The sequence below is a fragment of the Martes martes genome (genome assembly GCF_963455335.1).
Source record: "Martes martes genome assembly, chromosome: 7".
In the NCBI taxonomy this organism is placed as follows: Eukaryota; Metazoa; Chordata; class Mammalia; order Carnivora; family Mustelidae; genus Martes; species Martes martes.
Genome location: NC_137894.1, coordinates 100,986,027 through 101,005,704, shown reverse-complemented (window position 1 = coordinate 101,005,704; position 19,678 = coordinate 100,986,027). Strand labels below are relative to the sequence as shown.

Here is a 19,678-nt window from a genome sequence, read left to right as displayed (position 1 = left end):
GAGAAGGAGAGAAGCAGACTCCCCACTGAGCGCAGAACCTAACACAACATGGCTCGATCTCAGGACCCTGACCTCATGCCCTGTGCCGAAATCAAGAGTTGGATACTTAACTGACTTAGGCACCCAGGCCTTCCAATGAGGTCTCCCTTCTAATAAGGAATCTTCCCTGTATTTCCAATATCTTATTCAGAACTTTAAATAAATTGGAGGGTCTACTTTTCTTTGAGGTTCTTGGCCTTATTGTCCCTGTGTCTGACATTTCCCATTCCGTGTTCCCTCCTGGGTTTAGATGGGAATAACCTTTTAATGAGCATTATTTACCAAATGTTAAGGGCATCTACTTTTTTTCATCAATTGTCCTCTTTATGCGTTTATAGGAACACACAACTCTTGTGTCGTATTTCTAATTAATGTAGGTTTTAGCTTGTCTTATCCAGGATGCCAAAACAGTTTTCATAAATCAGTTTTTAGGAAGCACTTGAGCATGTGTGGAGCATGAGGAGAAGGTACCACAGGTGATGGACTTCTTGACTGTCTTCCCACCAGGGTTGAGGAGCCCTGCCTCAGTAATTTTCACTGCAAGATGGTATTTATCCTTTAAAGATAACACAAGGCAGGGCACCTTGGTGGTTCTGTTGGTCAAGGCTCTGACCCTTGATTTTGGCTCAAGTCATGATCTCAGGGTTATGAGATCACCTGTGTGGAGCTCTGCACTGGGTGTGGAGCCTGCTTAAGATCCTCTCTCTCCCCCTGTGCCCTCCCAACCCCCACTGCATGCGAGCACTCTCTCATTCTCAAAAAGAAAGAAAGAAAGATAATACAAAGCAATTAGAGACTCTGTTTATCCAAAAATGAGTCTTAGTAACTTCATGCTGAAATGTGCTAGTACTCATGAAAGGTTTTTTTCTCTTTTTGAATCACAAATCCTTGTGATTTACCAAATCAGACCAATGATGAACTAAAAATTGTAACAATTTATAAGGTATGGATGGGGATAAGAATCAAATTATTTACTATCCCTCCCATATTGTGGGTGAAATGTGAGTTTATGTCCCAAGTTTTTAAATATATTAAAGAAATGTTAATCTCATCATGGAGAGGTGCTATTTTTGGATGTGTGTAGTTCATCTAAATTTTGATTCACTAGTAATTTTTATTTTAAATCATTTTGCTAATGAATACTTTTATAGGACTTAGTTCTATTTACTGCTAGAAAGTGTACTATGAATAAAGAAGAAAAAATAATGAAGTTGTTGAAGTACATGCCTAGAATTTAGGAATAGTCAAAGTTGATTAAAGCTGTTAAGCCATTGAGAATGGAGGAAAACAGCTTGTCCTAATGGTTTCTTTTATTTTTAAATTATTTTTTTATTTTATTTATTTATTTGATAGAGATTACAAGTAGGCAGAGAGGCAGGCAGAGAGAGAGGAGGAAGCAGGTTCCCCGCCGAGCAGAGAGCCCGATGCGGGGCTCGATCCCAGGACCCTGAGACCATGACCTGAGCCGAAGGCAGAGGCTTCAACCTACTGAGCCACCCAGGCGCCCCTTAAATTATTTTTTAAAGATCTATTTATTTATTTTGTAGAGAAAGAGAGAGTGGGAGTGGGGGGAGGGGCAGAGGGAGAGCATCTGAAGCAGACTCCACACGGAGCACATAGCCCATCTTGGGGCTTGATCTCATGACCCTTGAGATCATGACCTGAGCAGAAACCAAGAGTCAGACACTTTACTGACTGAACCACCCAGGTGCCCCCTAAGGTTTTCTTTTAAAAATATATTATCTATTAACAATTTTTCTGGCCTGGGAGAAAAAAAATTCACTACAGATAACTTCGGAATACCAAACAAAGCCATCAGTTTGGTACCTGTTTTAGTTTCATTGGGTTGGTATAAAGTACCATAGACTGGGCTGTTTAAACAACAGGTATCTATTGCCCCACAGTTCTAGAGGCTAGAAGTCCGAAAGCAGGGTGTGGGTGGAACCATACTCCCTCTGACAATTGTAGTGCAGAGACCTTTTTTTGCTTTTCCCAACATGGTGGTAGGTATCAAACCTCAGTGTTCATTTGCTTGCATTATTCCAATTTCTGTCTCTATTGGTGTTCAAATTTTCCTCTTTTAAAGACACCAGTCACATAGGACTGAGTCTATTGTACTCCACTATGTCCCTTCTTACTATAGTTAATTACATCTGCCATTACTCAATTTCCAAATAAGTCACATTCTGAGGTACTGGGGTTTTGGGCTCCGACTTATCTTTTTGGGGAGGGAATACGATTCACCTTATACCTATACCAGGGCTAAATACTATTCTTCATAAGACTGGCAACTTTACAGTTTCATGTAACAAATTTATTGAGTGCCAGGCCCTGCACCGAATGCTTAGAACACAGGATGAGTAAAGCCAGATATGGTTTCTGCTGTTATGGAATTTACAGACTTTTGGACAAAGACCGATATTCATCAAAATCACATGAGTGAGTGTGGGATTACAGATTGAGAAATGTTAAGGATAAAATGGACAGAGCTCAATGAGAGCGCTTAACAAAGGAATTTATCTGTGCTGGGAGATAGGAGTGTGGATGCCTGAGCTGACATGTGAGTAAAAACAGATACTACTGATGACTTACTAGGTGCTGAGTTCTTTACATATATCATCTCAGTTGCCCTCACAGTAGCCCTAGAGGGTAGGTGATGTATTCCCATTGTACAGATAAGAAAACTGAGGCACAGAGAGGACCTGCCCAAGATCGTATCTTGACAATAGTGCTGGGAGGACGATAGAAAATGAGAGTCATATTCTCTGTCATTCTGTTTAATCATAATACTGTGCTGATTTATTTAAATTCCCTCCTTCTCCTCTCCCTTTTTGTATTTTCTCTGCTGTTTTCTTTGTTCAGCTCTTGAAACTCTTCCATGGCTGGGTTTCCCCCACTGACTCATTAGCAATATACTCCTGTAATTTGAGTCCCATATTAGGCTGAGTCAGACTGCAGTATTAAAATTTGCCAGGAGAGGGCAACTATCTAATCTTTGATGAATGCTAGATTATGAATCCTGGATCATATAAACCATTCCTAATTCCAGTTTATATAAATGAATATATTCCCTGTGGTTCTACATTCTCTTTTGAATCTATGGCAGTTAGATCTGGGGATAATTTGGATTCGGTTAATCAAAGATTGTCTGAACTGAGGTAAATTTCTTATACTCAAGGCTGAGAGGACATTTACTCACTGGAATTTTGTCTGATTATAAGCCTCAATGGCAGTTTTTTAGTCCCTTTTAGAGAAGAAGGACTGTTTGTACTCCACGTTGCATCCCTAGCAAACTTCCCAGCATGTGTTTGAATTAATTTCATAAAGACAAAGACCCCTTCTTAACTCTTATCTTTTTTCTACCACAATCCTCTCTGCGTAGGTGCTCAATAAATACTACTTGTTTTATACACTGAAGAAAAATTCAGAGGACTTGTCTTTATGAAAAAAAGCCACAAGTTATTCCTGCTGGGTCTCCTGAATCCAGAGGTCATCCTTTAGACAAGTGTGGAGAGTCAGACAGTCTGCAATGCAGAAACTCACCTGTTTGAGATAGCTCCTAGAGTCAGTCAACATATTAATTATTTCAAGGTATCACTGAAGTGACTGGTCTGTTCCGTGGCACATAAAAATTATGGGGAAGGATCTCTAGAAAATCTGTCAAGATTGCAATCAGTTTTTAAGCTGTGATAGAAATGTTCAAATGTACACAGCATAGTATAATGAGCTGCTGTGTGCCTACTAGTCTCAACCGTTAGCATAAACATAGATCTATCTTATTTCAACTTTTCTGCCTCACATTCCCTCACTGAATTGTTTTAAAATAAATCCCAAATACGTCATTTCATTGATAAATACTTCACTATATCTAAAATAAAAAGACCTAAAAATATTATGCTTGAAATTAACAGTTATTCCTTGTTTCCAAATATCTATCCAGTATTTACATTTCTCTGATTTTTCCACAGGTGTCTCTTTACAAATTGGGTTTTTTTTTTAAGATTTTATTTACTTATTTGACAGGCAGAGATCACAAGCAGGCAGAGAGGTGGGCAGAGAGAGAGAGGAAGGGAAGCGGGCTCCCTGCTGAGCAGAGAGCCCGATGTGGGACTCGATCCCAGGACCTTGGGATCACAACCTGAGCTGAAGGCAGAGGCTTTAACCCACTGAGCCACCCAGGCGCCCCCGTTTTTTTTTTTTTTTTAAGATTTTATTTATTTATTTGACAGAGAGAGATCACAGGTAGGCAGAGAGGCAGGCAGAGAGAGAGGAAGGGAAGCAGGCTCCCTGCTAAGCAGAGAGCCCAATGTGGGGCTCGATCCCAGGATCCTGGGATCAGGATCTGAGCCGAAGGCAGAGGCTTTAACCTACTGAGCCACCCAGGCACTCCTACAAATTGGTTTCTTTGGATAAAGATTCAAACGAGCTTCACACATTGTATTTGATTAATGTCCTTAAGTTTCTTTTAATTTGTTACAATTTGCTATTCCTTTTTATCCCCTATAATTTGTTGAAGAAACAGGGTCATTTGTCCTATAGAATTTTCCACATTTTAGGTTTTGCTCATTATTTCCTCATGATTTAGTTTAACATGTTCCTTAAATACTAGTGGATTTAGAGGTGTGCCTCCCTGCTCCCACCCAAAAATAACTCTTAAATTTAGTAAAGAATAATTTATAAATGGTGGCAAATGCTTCCATCAGGAGGCAACTAAATATCTAATTGTCTTTTTGTGACATTAAAATTGATCAGTGTTAGGTGTTATCAGCCTTATTCATCCATTATAAAGTGCCTCACCAGTCTTTCACCTACTACTTTTAATAGCCATTGGTGATTGTCTAGACCCAGTAATTATAATTTGCAAAATAATGATGTTTGGTTCTTTAATTCCTTTTGAATTTATTGACTGAATTTCTATAAAGAAGATATAGAAGAATGTCTGAGACTATCTTTGCAACTATTTAGTAAGTTTAAAAGTATTTAAAATAAAGCTTAAAAATATGACTGTTAATTTCTTTAATTCTAAAGTAGAGCTCTACCTTATTATGACTTAATCTAGAAGCCATAAAAGAAAATAATTTAACTACATAAAAACTATGAATTGTCACATATGAAATACCAACATGAATGAAGTCAAATGACAAAATGGGAAGAAATATTTACAACTCCTCTTGAGACAACAGGGTAATCAAACTAATATAAAAAGAGAGGCTAGAAATTAATGTGAAAGGTCAAAAACAGAACTGAAAAATCGAGAAGACCTGTAAGCAGACAGCTCATGGGGCAGGAAATAAAAATGACTTAAACACTTGGAAAGATGCTTGACCTCACTTTCAGTAAGAGAAATGCACACAGACATTTCTTCCTTGTTAGATTGACAAAAGTCCAAAAATTTGATACTGCATTATGTTATTGAAGTGCTAGGGCAAAAACTATTACTGTTGAAAGGATACTATCCTTATGGAGGACAATTTGGCAACATCTATCATATACAGAGTTATATATGCTACTTGAAAATCCAGCCTCTAGGAATTTATCTTAGATAGATACTTGGACACATTAAATACGTATGCTCAAAGTTAGCCACTATAGCCTTGAATGTGGAAGTAACCTCAATGTCTAGGCCTTTAGAATGGCTAACTCAGAGGAGTTATATTTTGTAGGAAAAATGGGGCATGGGGGACAGTAAAATGTTGCTTATATTGGTATTACATGTTAATCAGAATATGAACTGGGCCGATAGCACATAAGTATAGAAGCAATCCTTTTCACTATTTCCGGTTTTTGATTTTTGAGGTATGTGCATGTATTTTCAAATAGATGAAAATATTTTGGCAAAGTTGTTTCAAATCTAGGAGTAAAACAAATACAACTTTTCCTAAGGGCTAGCTAACAAGAAAAACCTGATAACTGAAAAACGTTTACCCTGAAATTATAGAAAAATAGTGTATATATATATATATATATATATATATATATATATTTGTGAGCTCGATCTTCATTGTGATTTTCTTTTTTTTTCTTTTGAAGATTCTCCCACTGAATGGGAAACTGGATGCCGGACTTGATTCCGGGACTCCGGGATCATGACCTGAGCTGAGGGCAGATGCTTAAGGAACTGAGCCACCCAGGCACCCTTCGTTGTGATCTTTATTGCATGTAGAAAGAGACTGAGTTTGAATGTGACTTTCTCTTTTAACTATGCATGTAATTACTGGCATGTTTCTAAAGTTTAATTGTCATTTTTCCCCTTTTGTAAAGGGTGGTATGGAAATACCTGTTCTGCCTGGGCTCATCTAGGTAGTTTGTGACTACAGCATTCATGTTGTAATCGACATCATGCCCCCTCAGTTTTGTTGTTGTTTTTTTTTAAAGAGGATAACAACTGGGGCAATTTTTTTTTTAAGACTTTATTTATTTATTTGACAGGTAGAGATCACAAGTAGGCAGAGAGGTAGGCAGAGCGAGAGGAGGAAGCAGGCTCCCCGCCAAGCAGAGAGCCCAATGCGGGGCTTGATCCCAGGACCCTGAGATCATGACCTGAGCGGAAGGCAGAGGCTTAACCCACTGAGCCACTCAGACGCCCCGCCCCCTCAGTTTTTAAGCTCCTGTGTTTTCATATGAAGACCCACTTAGTATGTGAGGATCATAATATGTACGAATTCTGTTTTTCTTCCTGAATCCTAGCAAAGAGAAAGCAGGGTCTATAGCAGGGACCAAACAGTAAGTTCCTGAGGAGAGGAGCATATGGAGTTTTGTGTGGTCAGAAGGGAGGCAGATGCTTCTGGTGGAGAGACTTGAAACCGCAGATTACTGTGGAGGTGGTAACTTCTGAGCTCAAAGTAGAAGGAAATTCATTTTGAGGATTTAAAAAATTTTTTTAAATTTTTGTTTTTTAAGTCCTCTCTATACCCAACTCAGGGCTCGAATTCTCAGCCCTGAGATCAAGAGATGTATGCTCCAACTGAGTCAGCTAGTCCGCCCAAGTGTTTTTGTTGTTGTTGTTGCTGCTGTCGTTTATTTATTTATTTTCAAAGATTTTTATTTATCTATTAGAGAGTAAGCAAGAGTGAGAGAGCATGGGGTGGGGTGGGAGAGGGGTGCAGGGGGAGGAGCAGAGGGAGAGGGAAGAAGCAAACTCCCCAGTGAGCAGGGAGCCCACATCAGATCATGACCTGAGCTGAAGGCAGACGCTAAACTGACTGAGCCATGTAGACACCACTTTTGTTGTTTAAACAGAAATTGTCCATGCTGGTTTAGAGAAGGCTACCATCTAAGTGTTCTGGATTAAAAACAATATACTAGTATTGATAGTTATTGGTACCATAGAGTTAAAATTAAATGAAACTTTTAAAGCAATTTATTGTCCACTTTTTAAAGGTCAGGATGGAAGGCATCCGTGGGCTCCTTTCTCTGATGTTTTAAAAATCCCTTCTGGCCAGTCAGCCCTTCTATGAACTTTACCTGAATGTGTGTTGCTAGTTGGCCTATTTGGTTTATTGGTCTAGTCTTTACAATCTGGTTGTTGGTTTTATCTGTGATTCTTCTGGTTAATCTCCTTGCTTACTTGTGCTCCAAGTCCTGACTCTTGTGCTTCTTGAGTATCTCTAGACTCTGTCTTATCTTCTCTTGCTCTCTTTGTCCTCTCCCACCAGAAGTCCAGTGACTTCTTAACTTCCCAACTTACTTCCTAGCTGTTAGTGCCACTGTAATTTTACTAAAATTGAACAGGTCTCATCCTTCTGAAAATACTTGCCTGATTTTTTTCTTGTTTTTCCTCGCCATGGCTGTGAGGTTTTGTTGTGTTCCATTCTCTTGACTGCATTCTTTCCCCCTTCTGTTCCATCACTGCTCCTCTCATGAGGGCCTTTAGTTTAGGGCACAGTCTGTCTTGAAAAATCACTCGGCCTCATTCCACACCGGAGGTAGAGATCAAGGCAGACATTCTACGTGAGGCTCGTTTTTCCAAAATATTTGGCCCTTATGATCTGTTCTCTTCCTCTAAATTGTTTTCACTGTCTTTTTTTTATTTTGGTTGCTAACCATGAGGAGACCCACCCACTACCCATTTATCAACAGCTATTGCTTCTCTAGAGTTCTGTGAACAAGAAGCCAGATTTAGGTGAGGAAATTGGCTGTTGCTGAGTTCTGCATTGAATTTTTTTGAGGTCCAGTTGGTCCAAATGCTGTTTCAAGTGAAGAGCTTTGCCAGAACATATGGCTCTTCTCTATGAGGTATGCTATGTTTTATGTACATCGATGAGTATTTATTTTTCTAAGTAGGAATCAGAACCCATTTCAACAGAGGCCATTGACAAATGTCCCAAACAAGGAAATTCTCTACTAAAAAAGATTAAAATGTAATTATGCCTATTGTATGGTAAGCTGTTCATGAGCAGAGATGAAGGTGTTAGGTGCTGGAGTTCAACTGAGAGTGAGGACTTTGCCAAGGAGCTGACTACCCCTTCAAAATGTAAGTGTTTTCCACTAATGCACAGGCAACCACGGAAGTGCCACTGATTGCCACCAGAAACAATTTGCCTTTCAGCAGCAGAGTGATTAGCTTACAGCCTCCAGCCGTTAGAGCCCTTGCTCTGCATAAGCAAGATAAGTCATGCTTATCCCACACTATTTTTTCCTTTCCTTTATTTTATTTTATTTTATTTTATTTTATTTATTTATTTGACAGATAGAGAGATCACAAGTAGGCAGAGAGGCAGGCAGAGAGAGAAGGGGAAGCAGGCTCCCCGCTGAGCAGAGAGCCCGATGCGGGGCTCGATCCCAGGACCCTGAGATCATGACCTGAGCCGGAGGCAACGGCTTAATCCACTGAGTCACCCAGGCGCCCCTTTTCCTTTCATTTTAATATCCATTTCTTCCTATTCCTCCACCACTGCTATAAACTGAGCTTTTAGAGGGTGGGGCTGTTTAGAAGTGAAGTGCTTTATAAGAGAGTGCTTTCAGCTTTGTAGTTAGTGTGTTAGACTTTGTTCACTGATAGAATCCTGAGGTCCAGTTGGTGTTTCTTAAACTATTTTAGTGTGTCAACAAGTTCATCCTGGTATAATGGGAAGAACAACTAGTCTGGACTAGTCACAGCATCCCCACTAACTAATTTAAGCCCTAACAAGTTCCTTTCAAGGCTTTCTGGATCTGGTCTACAGGAGGGGCAGTTGGACTAGGAGTGGAATTGTCACACCTAGGTGTCTGTACTACAGGCACGTTTGTCAGAATTGTTTCATTGCTCACTCTGATGACTTCCTTCGGCTGACACGTGAGGTTCTACCTCAGGCTTCTTTCATGACTAAAGGTGCTGTTTTCCTTTGAAACATTCAACCACACAGATAGTTTCTATGGTAACACGTCTCTCTCTTTTTCTTCTTGTGACGCAGATTTTTGAAAATGTTCTTCATCTATATGCTCTTTAGGGCCTGTGGTCTTCCAATCTATAGCCCCATGGGTGAGACAAAGCCTTTATTTAAGGACTTTTTCCTCAGGAAGAATAAACAGTTGCTAGTCATACTAGTGCTTGAGGTTTAGTATGTTAATAAGGTTTCCTATCCATTAGAAGTGGAATTGTCGGATTGCCTTTTAGCACAGTAATAATAAGAAAACCAATGTTCTCTGCTAGGGTTGTGACATTTTATTATTTTGTAAAAAATTTTTTAAAAGATTTTATTTATTTCAGAGACAGAGAGCACACTTGTAGGAGCAGAGGGAGGGGCAGTGGGGGAGGAAGAGCAAGAGAATCTCACACAGACTCCATGTTGAATATGGAACCCAAAATGGGGCTCGATTTCACTGCTCTGAGATCATGACCTGCACTGAAACCGAGTGTCGGGTGCTTAACCAGCTGAGCCACTCAGGTGTCCTGTGACATTTTATTTAACTTTTACTTTTTTACTTTTTATTTTTTTAAAGATTTTATTTATTGACAGAGAGCACAAGTAAGCAGAGTGGCAAGCAGAGGGAGGGAGAGAAGCAGGCTCTCTGCTGAGCAGGGAGTCCGATGCAGGGCTCGATCCCAGGACCCTGGAATCGTGACCTGAGCCGAAGGTGGCTACTTAACCAACTGAGCCACCCAGGTGCCCCGCTACTTTTCATTTTTTATATAAAATTTTCTCACACAAAAATGGACAAAATTGTGTATGGACAGCTAACATACTTACTACCTATATTCAAAATTAATGTTTTGCCCTATTGACATGGTCTATTTTACTGAGAACAAGTCAGACATTTATTTAGAGGTGAAATGTCACCCTAGAAAGTGTTTTTCTTCTTAACCACTTGTACTATCTTTACTAAAATTAACTATTAATTTCTTAATATCATTTAATACCTAGTCTACATTCATAATAGTAGAGTTAACACCTAATTCTACGCCCCAATTGTCCCAAATGTCTTTGACTCATGATTTGTTTAAACTAGGACCCCCTCAAGATCCATACATTTGCATTTGATTGTTAGTTTTTTAAAAATTTACTTTTTATTTTCATTTTTTTTATTGTTAGGTTTTAACCTAGAAGATTTCTTCCTACCTCTATCCTGTGACACTGACTTATCAGAGATTGTAAGTTGTCCTATGAGCTATTCCACCTTTGAGATTTGTGATTGTTTTCTTCTTGTTTTCATTTAACTTGTTTCTCTACCTCTCATATTCCTGGAACTGGAAGTTAGGTCTAAAGACTTGATTACATTCAGGGAAAACATTTTTAACAAGAATGCTGTTTTCTTCATACCATATCACACCAGGAGACATAATATATTTGGATCTTAAAGATTTAAAGTCTGTAGTTAGTTTGAAAAGTGATTCTTTACCGATTTCCTAGGATAAACTTCTATAGAGATGTTCCTTTTTCTTTTTTTTTAAGCCTTTTTATTAGTTTGAAGATTTAATGGGATTCTCCTTTCCCCTGAAACTGTTCTAGTTTCATTTCAAAAAGTAAAGGTCAAAGTAGCATTAAATTACTGAATTTTCCCTCATACAAACCAAATAAATAGCTGGTAAAACAGTCTTTTGCAAACAGTGTGCACCAGCTCTGGGCTCTGGCAGCCTCTGGGTATCAGGCCTCACTTTCTGTCTGCTCTCTTGGGCTGATGGATAGCTTCTCTCCTTCAACCCCTGTGTTTATCACGAATACAACTTCTATTTTAAAACATCAGATTTCTTCCCTTTGTTTCCTTTGCTGTCACTGGCTTTCGGCTTGTTACCTTGTGGCTGACTGTGAACTACAGCGACTCCTGATTTCTTGCCTCTGGGCTTTCCCCCTTGAGTTTATTGTTCTTGTAGGCCAGGTTCAGATTTCTGGTGGCTGGTGATCAGGCTGTTCCGTGGAAATCAGAAGATGGGGTCAAAATCCAGCTCTTATACTAACAAGTATGATCTTCTTTAGCCGGCACGTAATGTTTCCAAATACAGCGTCAGTTTGCTCATCTGTAAAATGGGGATGATAACTATTTTTGACAAATGCAGAGTAAAGCAGGACTTGAAAGAAGTCATGAGCAAAATGTAATTTTTAATTTGAAAAATGTTCTAAAATAGAAGGTTATTTGATTTCTGTCCAATTCTGGACACTCAGGCAGTCCTTAACTTTTTGTTGTTTCCTGTTTTTCTGTATTTTATTTCCTATAGTATCTCTCTTCCTTTTTTTTTTTTTTTTTTAAAGATTTCATTTATTTACTTGACAGAGAGACAGCAAGAGAGGGAACAAGAGTGGGGGAGGGAGAAGCAGGCGTCTTGCTGAGCAGGGAGCCCTATGCGGGGCTCCATCCCAGGACCTTTGGCTCATGAGTTGAGCCAAAGGCAGACACTTAACGACTGAGCCACTGAGGGTGCCCCAGTATCTCTCTTCCTTATACCCTCTGGAAAACCCTCCTTTCTTTCCATCCATCTTAAGGCCTGGATCAAATCTCTATGCTCAATATAGTCACATGTTTTTCCCTGGCCCATAATTTTTCCTTTCAGTAAAAATTGCCTTTTTTTTTTTTTTTTTAACCATTGCTTCTGTAGTCTAGCTTCTAGGCATTCTCTCCATTTTGGGAGGCTTATTTTACAAAAATTCAAATATAATTAACAGATAGTGTTCCATTAGTTTCAGGAGTACAATATAGTGATTCAACAATTCTATATGTTAGTTTCAGTTTAATTGATGCACACCCTGCTGGTATTTATTTGTCAGACAAATTACAGATGGTTCCATAACATCCGTCTGTATGATATTTCATGGCATAAGTGAATGTAGGATGATAAGGGATGAGCCTATTAAAAGCTTCGGAAGCAAATGGATAGTTTATCAGATTGGTGTGTTCTTTCTTTAGAACTGCTGTGAACCAGACCTTGTTACCACCATCTGTTTTGTAAATTCCATTTACAGTTTAACAGCTGGATTGTGAAAGATATATAAAATTATCCAATTAAAAAACTAAATTTGGCAAGTGTGCCTCTTTTTGTTTTTTTTAATGACTCATTGAATACACTCTTCGTTCTTTCCTTGGATAGCGTTTTAAGGTTCTCATTTTTGTCTACCACAAATTTTCAGAGTAGTAAACTGAGACCAGATTGGGAATACTTAGGAGGCTTGGATAACTTTGAGAGTTAATAATGTACAGAATTGGCAGCCTTCAGTTTTACCCATGAAAAAAAAAATCTGAAGTTTAAAACAGGTGCTTTTCCCTACCTCAGTACAGAAAGCTGCTAGCTATTGCCTTTGCCCATCTCAAAAGGTGACCGATCAGTGGGGGTGGGAAGATAATTGTGTTGTAATTTGGCATTGATTTCTAACACCCCTAGAGTTGTGCAAGCAAGGAACCTGGGAGTCCTGTTAAGTTCCTTCTCTAAAACCATCCTCTTACCTGTGAAGAGCCTGTAGCTCAGGTCACTGTCTGAACAAAGTTCAAATGAAAACATGGATCTTTGGACTTTTAAAATTCATTTCTTCTGATTAGCCATTCTACTTTTGAACCACTGTGTGTGTGGTTTTCAAAGAGCCAGTTAAGTAATGGTGTCTGGGTAGAGAAATTGTATGCACTTCCATTTTCTCATTTCAGTATCTTATAAATAAACCACAACAAACCGTACTGTTGTAATGAGGGGAAACTTTTGTTTAATAAAGATAATTTCAGGGGCGCCTGGGTGGCTCAGTGGGTTAAAGCCTCTGCCTTCAGCTCAGGTCATGATCCCAGGGTCCTGGGATCGAGCCCCGTATCGGGCTCCCTGCTCGGTGGGGAGCCTGCTTCCCCCTCTCTCTGTCTGCTGCTCTGCCTACTTGTGATCTCTCTCTCTGTCAAATAAATAAATAAAATCTTTAAAAAAAAAAATTTCATATGTGAAAACATGTCCCTCAACAACAAACACTGTGTTCATGACAAGCCCAGCTAAGAGGATGGGAATAGTTCTCTAGTATTTTATTTGCTGAATAAAACATACATATTAGTAATATTTTGAGGGCAGCCAGTACATTTATTTCAGTATCCTTGGCTACATTTTTTGAACAGTTTTATTGAGATATAATTGACAAGCAACATTGTGTGAGTTTAAGGTGTACAACAAGTTGACTTGATACACTTACATCAAATACACTTGATATTGCAATGTAATTGCCACTGTAGGTTAGCTGATACCTCCATCACCTAATTATTGTTTCTTTTTTGTGATGAAAGCATTTAAATTTACTTTCTTAGCAACTTTCAATATGTAATACAGTATTGTTAACTATATTTAAAAAGGTGTGCGTTAAAAAAAAAAAACCAGCAATGTATTCATCTTTAACTAGAAGTGTGTATTTTTTGGCCAACATCTCCCCATTTCTCCCACCCTCCCAGCCTCTTGTAATCACCGTTCTACTCTGTTTGTAAGAGTTCAGCTTTTTTTAGATTCCACGTGTAAGTGAGATAATACAATATTTGTTTTTCTCTGAATTATTTCACTTAGCATAATTCCATCAAGATCCATCTGTGTTGTCTTCCCTATATTTTATTTTATAATTTTATTTTTTTTAAGATTTTATTTTTAAGTAATCTCTACACCCAGTGTGGGGCTTGAACTTAACAATCCTGAGATCAGGAGTCACATGCTGGGCTGACTGAGCCAGCCAGGCGCCCCTTTGCTGTATTTTAATTGCTTACAAGCAACATGGGAATTTATCTCTGCCAGGGATGACAGGAATGAAAATTTCCAAAATAACCAGTTTTTACTTTTCTCTGCAATGTATTAGATCTGTCCTGCTGACAAACTTGCAGTTTGTGAAATAAGTTCATGGAGCATATCAAAGCTGTGCCACAGCTCTGTCTACTCCAGCAGATGGTGTGAATGGTTGTCTAAAGTCATCTTAGTTTCCACCATTCTATCAGTCTGTGGAATGTTTGAATTCATGCTTATTTTGGCCAAGTTTTACAAATGTTAGCTTTGTCTTGTTAAGTGCAAGAAGCTGTGAGTGTTGGAAGTGCTTAATAAGTGGTGTACCATCATGATGGACATGAAAGCTGAGATAGTGACTTACACTTGCATATAGGACAAATTTTTCAAATAGGGGGTAGAATACAAAATGTTTTATCACCACAATGAGGGCAAACAGAAGCCTTTGTTTTAATTGCGGAGTGTGATCTATGGAGGTTTCTGAAGGAGTTTGCTACATTGCATGAAGCAGGTTCTGTCTTTCCTGTGTAATTGACCTCTAGCCAATTACCTTCTATGCAAAGGTAACCTCAGTATCTTGCTTTTTTTCAGGAAAAACACCAAAACACCAGCACATGCATGAAAAACTCAATAAAAATTTTTTGAAATTAATGAAAGGTCTGAAATATACAAGGAAATGTACAAAGAATTTGTTTAACCAACATTTATCTAGTTTGAACAACTCTTAATATTTTGCTGTAATTGCTTCTGAAAATACAAATGGAGTTTCATAGATACCTCTTTCTAATCCTGTTACCCTTCCTCTACAGAGTTAACCACTCTCCTGAATTTGACCTCTACTCTCATGTCTATTATTATACTTTTGTTTCATATATATGTCCATAAAGAACATGTAATTTTGCTTCTAGTTCATGTAAAGGGATCATACTATATATATCTGCTATTGCTTTTAATACTTGCTTTTTTAAAAAGATTTTATTTATTTATTTGACAGAGAGAGATCACAAGCAGGCAGAGAGAGAGGGGGAAGCAGGCTCCCCACTGAGCAGAGAGCCCAATGTGGGGCTCCATCCCAGGACCCTGAGATCATGACCTGAGCTGAAGGCAGAGGCTTAACCCTCTGAGCCACCCAGGTGCCCCAATACTTGCTTTTTTCATTGAACATTGTTTCAGGAAATAATTCAGCTTTGATTCACTTACTTTCACTGTTGGGTCATATTTTATTATATGACTCTACCCAAATTGTGTAATTGTTCTTCTGATGCACATTTAAATTCCTAATTTTGCTCTTACCAATAATGTTGCAATGATAATTCTTCTATGCCCTTGGCCATGAGAGTTTCTTTGGAGTCCTTTCTTTGAAATCTATCTTAAGGAAGTAAACTGCAAAGACTGACATATTAACTAGATCAAGTGGAAGTTCTGTGTTTAAACTTGATTCTGTGCATGGCATATAGGGCACTGTGTGGAAACTTTAAAGCCTTAAGCTACAATGCCTGCCTCCAAGGCTGGGAGAAATTACATGCATGACAGTGGTACCAGGAGGGGTGAGAAAGAAAGGGGTGTATGCTGGTAGAGGCAGCTCTGATGTTGGATGGTTTGGGCCAGTGATTCAGACCTTTCTCCCCCAAGTCAGGGTAGGCTTGTCTTTGTTAGCCCCGTGAGTTGATTTAATTCCAGCCAGGAGCAAAGAGGTTTTTTATGCCTTTTTAGCTCTCACTCTCTGTGTTTTGCTTCTTAGTTCTAAAATTGGTAGGCAGACACATTCTCTTCGCTATCCCTTAGGATGGATGCACATTCAGTGTTCCACACTTTCTTCCATTGTCTGCTAACACTGTTCTCCAGGAAGGTGCATGGGATGTGAAATTCTGGCTTCTTCAGAGATCTCTAATTTTTTTTTAAAGATTTTATTTATTTATTTGACAGACAGAGATCATAAGTAGGCAGAGAGATAGGCCGAGAGAGGAGAAATCAGGCTCCCTGCTGAGTAGAGAGCCCGATGCGGTGCTCGATCCCAGGACCCTGGGATCATGACCTGAGCTGAAGGCAGAGGCTTTAACCCACTGAGCCACCCAGGCACCCCAGAGATCTCTAATTTTTAGTGCTGATCACCAAACATCCTAGTTTATGTTAATTCCGATTACCATTCATTCAAAAGAAATTCCGTGAGCCAGCTTTTTTCTTTTGTGGGGAATCTTCCAGGAAAGAGATTCTGCCTCCTTTTACCCTTGCAGAAGTAGGCCCATGTTTTTTATATGACTGTGTTTGAGTAGGAGCATGTTGAAGTTGTGAAGATTTTGGTAGCAATGCAAAACATGGACTAGAACCTTAATACAGGGGTTCTCAAAATATGGTTCCCAGAGCAGGGGCGTTAGCATCTTCTGGGAACTTGTTAGAAATGCCAATTCTCAGTCCCACCCAAACCTACAAAATTAGAAACTTTGTGACTGGGGTCCAGTGATTTGTGTTTTAACAAGCCCACTGGGGGAGTCTGAACAGCACCCTGCTTCAGAGGGTGCTTCAGTAGGAACTTGGGCTCCTGTTATGGACCTGACTTAATGTACTTTAAGGAAGGGACTTAAGACATAAGGGATGGCTGTCCAGCAGGGCTATTTGTTGACATTGCTTAATCATTAATGACATGAGAAAGGTATACTTTTACATTTTTCTTTGTGGGGCATTGTAATCGACAAACCTTTAACTTTTGGAGCCCCCTTCAGTTTCCTTTGTTGGTTATGACCAACAGTAGGAAACAGAATGCCATAAATCCTTGTTTCCAGGGTTACCTCTTGCTGCTGATAACAGACAGGAAATTAAAACAATCTGTGATAGTGTTTTGTTCTTATTAGCCACAGATGGTAGCTTTCAGATACGTTGGAGCAAAACATAAATAAATATAGCAGGGAAACTTCATTATTGAAGAAAAATTATTTGGCTAGGTCAAGTTTATAGTCTGGGTTCACTTTTATGAAATGGGATATAGGCAACATTATATTGCTCCATTAACACAAAGCATTAAGACATATGAGGGTCACTAGTTTTTTTTTTCCTCCTTTTGATTTAATTTTCAGTATGTAAAACATTTACATGATTTCAAAGTCAACTGAGTGACAAATTATGTTTAAAGACATCTCCCTTCTATCCATATCTCTTCTCTCCTATTTTCTTTGTCCTTTGGGTTCATCATTTTTATTAGCTTTTTGATTTATTCTTCCAGTGTTTCTTTTTAAGATAAGCATGTAAACGTATATATGTTCATATCTCCCCCTTTCCACTTTCTTTACACAAAAGGTTTCAGGTTATTCTACAGTCTTTTAAGATTATCTTAAAGAGCTAACTCTATCAAGGGCTACCTTAAATTCAGTAAAATTCACCAACTTGTTGTGTACAATGTGAATTTTGACGAATGCACGCGGTTGCGCAACCACCTGAAGGTATAGACTCTTTCCAGAGCCCAAAAAAGTTTCATTCCATCCTTTTGCAGTCATTCCCATCTCCCACCCCTCTGGTCCCTGGTAAGCCATCCGTCTGCTCTCTCTCTTTATACTTCTCTTTCCTAGACTTTCATACATAGTTTTTTGTATGTATGTGTATGACTTCTTCCACGTTGTATAATTCTTTGGAGATTCAGCCATATTAGTACAGATATTAGTAGCTGTTCCATTTTATTGCTGGGTATTGCTCTATTGTTTTTATATTCCACTTGATGGACATTGTCCTGTTGCTTTTTTTTTTTTTTTACTTTTTTATTTTGAAATACTACTTTGAAATAGTATTAGATGTATAGAATACTTACAAAGGTAGTACAGAAAGCATCTATATGCCCTTGCCCCAGCTTCCTCCCATGTTAACGTCTCATATGGCTCATGGTACAGTTATCATCCCTTAAGAAATTAATATTGGTACAATACTATTAACTAAGTTACAGGCTTTCTGTGGATCTTAGTTTTTCCATTGCATTTAGTTTTCATGTTTCTTTGGTCTCCTCTAATCCATGACACTTCTTCAATCTTTCCATGTCTTTTTAAAAGAGTACCTGTTGGGGTGCCTGGGAGGCTCAGTGGGTTAAAGCCTCTGTTTTTAGCTCAGGTCATGATCCTAGGGTCCTGGGACCGAGCCCTGCATCAGGTTCTCTGCTCAGCGGGGAGCCTGCTTCCCTCTCTCTCTCTGCCTGCCTCTCTGCCTGCTTGTGATCTCTGTCAAATAAATAAAATCTTAAAAAAAAAAAAGAGTACCTTTTGAAGTATTTTGCAGAATGTCCCTCAATTTGTCTAGTGATTAGACTACAGTTACATACTTTGGGGAAGGACACCATAGAGGTGATGTGCATTTCTCATTGGATTATACCAGGAGCTACATGGTATCGATATGTCTTATTACTGGTGAAGTTAACCTGGATCACTTGGATAAAGTGGTGTTTGCCATGTTTCCTCACTGCAGTTAATAGTTTTCCTTTTCTGTGGTCTGTCTCTTAGAAGAAAATTATTACTTTTTAAATTCTGATGTGTGTTCGTGTGCATGGGACACATAGTGACTTTCTCAACCTTACTTATAATAATAGTAATAACAACAGCTACCTCTCACTCCACCTGCACACTTCTAAACACATATGGGTTATCTCAGTTAATCCTCGGGATACCCCTGAAAAAAGTAGGCACTATTTTCATGTACATTTTACAGCTTAGAAGATTGAGGCACGGAGTACTTTGCTGAGGGTCCAACAGCTGGTTAGTGATGGACCCAGATGTTAACTTAGCCTAACTTGAGGACCAGATTTTAACAAGGGCCATATGGTTGTTGTCAGAGCTTAGAAATGGGGATGCCCTCGTTCTCTGCCAGAGAAAACAAATGAATGCTGCTTTTTGATAATTCTCTTTTGTTCTTTAAGAACTTTGTTTTCTTTTCAGGACCATTTCTTAGGTGACTAAAGATTTTAATAAGCTATGCATGACTTTAAAATCTTAGAGAAATCCAGGATACTTCGGGGAGCACTCGGGGACTTCTTTCAGAATTATGACTGAAATTTAGGGCAGGGTATTCAGTATAGAAAGCTGATTGTGGAGAAGTATTTACTTCAAGAATGAACTTTTCGGGATGCCTGGGTGTCTCAGTTGGTTAAGCTGCTGCCTTCTGCTCAGGTCATGATCCCAGGGTCCTGGGATCGAGTCCCGCATCGGGCTCCTTGCTCAGCGGGGAGCCTGCTTCTCTTTCTGCCTCTGCCTGCCGCTCTGCCTGCTCATGTTCTCCCTCTCTCTCTGACAAATAAATAAATAAATAAATAAATAAAATCTTAAAAAAAAAAAAAGAAAGAAAGAACTTTTCTTCCCTTGATTTTATCAGCCTCTCCTACCAGGAGTGCGGTGTTTGTCTGTGGCTATCTAAACCCTGCATGTTCACTTTCGTTTACCGCACTAAGGACTTTTCCACTACACACCACATGTATCTCGGAATAGCCTGACTCAGGGGATGATAACTGTAGTTAAACGATGACTCAATATCTGTGAG

General features: G+C 39.0%; 1 protein-coding gene across 1 annotated transcript in view; it reads left to right on the top strand.

The window, feature by feature from the left end:
* The window catches only part of GCH1 (GTP cyclohydrolase 1), a 45,660-nt gene that overhangs the window by 4,043 nt on the left and 21,939 nt on the right, over positions 1-19,678 (top strand). The gene's annotated exons all lie outside the window — the stretch shown is intronic.